The following is a 2800-nucleotide window of genomic DNA, read 5'->3' as shown; positions in this document are numbered from 1 at the left end:
ATATCATTTTTGTATGTTGAATGCAGTTCCTCATAATCAGACTTTCATATCATAATACCTCTTACTTGTGAATATGGGCCTATGTGTAAGTGGGTAAATATCATTTTTGTGGCTGAAAGATTTTTGTAGAAAATTATATTATTTCAGGGTATATGGATGGTCCTTAAATGTAGTTTCACTCATTTTTATAGTACAGAAACAAGCAAAGGGGCCAGTGGAGAGGCTCAGGTAAGAGCACCTGCCTTGAAAGAGTGAGGCCCTGAGCTCAAACCACAGTACCACCAAAATGGGGGAAAAAAAAAAACCAAGAATGGAAATAAGTAAAGTCAGAAATTGAATTAATACACCCAGCTTTTTGTCTCAACAGTTGTGCTTATTTTATTAGCATAAATTAATTATACAAAGGAGTTTCATTGTGATAAGTCTACACATGTATAAAATAAACTTTGATTGAATTCACCCACTCATTACTTTTTCTTAACCCTCCTGCCATCTCCCCACCTTTTGAAACAGATTTTAGGTGGGCGGGCGCTGCCTTAGTGCTCGCTCAGGGTGTTGGTGAGGCATGGAGCCGGTAGGCAGCGGTGGCGATTGCCGTCGCCCCTGCTCCACAGACCCACGGAGCACCTAAGTGTTGAGCAACCTCGCGGAGGTGGTAGGGCGTGTGCTCAGCTTCTTGCCCGCCAAGGCGTTGCTGCGGGTGGCCAGAATGTTCACATCTTGCCACAGACTGCTCTCTACATGGCTGACTCTGATGGTTTTGTTAGTCTGGAAGAATGTCGTGGCCATAAGGGAGCAAGGAAAAGAACTAGCATGGAAGCAGCATTTGCCCTTGAGAAGTTATTTCCAAAACAATGCCAAGTCCTTGAGATTGTGACCCCAGGAATTGTAGTGACTCCAATGGGATCAGGTAGCAATCAGCCTCAGGAAATAGAATTTGGAGAATCTGGTTTTGCCCTATTATTCCCTCAAATTGAAGGAATAAAAATGAAGCCCTTTCATTTTGTCAAGGATCCAAAGAATTTAACACTAGAAAGACATCAACTTACTAAAGTAGGTCTTCTTGATAACCCTGACCTTCGTGTGGTCCTTGTCTTTGGCTATAACTGCCATAAGGTGGGAGCTGGGAATTATCTGCAGAGAGTACTGAGCACTTTCAGTGATACGAACATCATCATGGCAGGAGGCCAGGTGGACAAGCTGTTGTCACTGACTTCTGAGAAGAACCCTGTGGATATTGATGCCATAGGTGTGGTGGGACTGTCATTTAGTGGGCACAGAATCCAGAGTGCCACCGTTCTCCTTAACAAGGAGGTCAATGACGAGAAGACAGCAGAGGCAGCCATGTAGCGCCTCAAAGCAGCCAACATCCCTGAGCAGAACACCATTGGCTTCATGTTTGTGTGCGTTGGCAGGGGCTTTCAGCATTACAGAGACAAAGCAAATGTGGAGGCTGATACGTTTAGAAAGTTTTTTCCTAGTGTTCTCTTATTTGGCTTCTTTGGAAATGGAGAAATTGGATGTGACTGGATAGTCACTGGGAACTTTATACTGAGGAAATGTCATGAGGTAAAGGATGATGATCTGTTTCATAACTATACAACAATAATGGCACTCATTCACCTGGGGTCTTCTAAATAAGCCCATCTTTAAAGTGGCTTTCGCAAGATCTAACTTTTGGGTTCTGCCTTTTCCAGAAAATGGAAACTCAAACAAAAATAATCTGGGTGATTTTTTTTGTTTGTTTTATTTTTATCTTTGACTGATGCTCTACGATCATGTTGGGGTAGTTTTTAATATATTAGGTGAAAGACAACTTTGTATACAACATAACACAGACCAAGATTTGAGAGCTATGCATCAGCCACAAGCAAACCAGTTCTGGCCATTTGCACCAGAGTATGCAGCAGCTACATAAAGGTGACGTTAAGTGGCTTTCCTGCATAGGACGATCGAAAGTGATTCACCAATGGGAAGGAGATCTGAGACATTCCAGAATCATGAAAACATTTTTTTCTCCCTTATTAAAAAGGAGAAAAATATATAGATGACTCAAGAACTCTTTCTCAGTTTTACCAGTTTTTACTTACTTGATAAAAATTAAAGAATATTTTTGTTTTGGTACACTAAAAAAAAACAGATTTTAGTGGGTTTAATTGTTTTATTTTCATACATACATACATATTATATATGTACATATATATAATATATACATATACATATTTGTGTATATACATATACATAAACACACACACACACACACACATATATATATATACCTAATATACTTCAGTCATATTAATCCCCATCACCGTTTCCTCTACACAACCCCTTCCTTCCTGCTGTCCTCAAACAATCCCCCTTTCATAAGCAGGTACTATTATTATTATCATTGTTATTGTTATTTTTTGGAGGTGTTGCATATAGATTGAAGGGTTTCATGTTTGCTATGCAGGCATTTTAGCTCTTTAGCCAGGCATTCTTGCTTTATGTATTGTTTGTAATGCTTCTACACAGCTGCGATGATAGGTGCATGCCACCACACTTAATTATTAGATGCATGGAGTCTTGTGAAATTTTGCCCCGGTAGTCCTCAAACCATAGACCTCCCAAACACCATCTCTGGTGTAGCTGAGCTTACAGGTGTGAGATAATACACCTGGCTATTATTATTGATCTTATTTAATACTAACAGGTCATGACACAACATATGAGGAAAAACATGCAATATTTTTCTGTATGAGTGTGGTATATCTCACTCAATACGATGATCTTCACTTTCATTCATTTAAAATTACAG

At 39.7% G+C, this 2800-nt stretch overlaps 1 pseudogene; it reads left to right on the top strand.

The window, feature by feature from the left end:
* The first annotated feature begins 565 nt into the window (after positions 1 to 565).
* LOC109698241 (F-box only protein 22 pseudogene) lies at positions 566 to 1907 on the top strand (annotated as a pseudogene).
* Positions 1908 to 2800: the final 893 nt, after the last annotated feature.

Source organism: Castor canadensis, chromosome 13, assembly GCF_047511655.1.
Source record: "Castor canadensis chromosome 13, mCasCan1.hap1v2, whole genome shotgun sequence".
Taxonomy (NCBI): Eukaryota; Metazoa; Chordata; class Mammalia; order Rodentia; family Castoridae; genus Castor; species Castor canadensis.
Note: the sequence above shows the minus strand (reverse complement) of the source record. Positions and strands in the feature narration are given on the sequence as shown.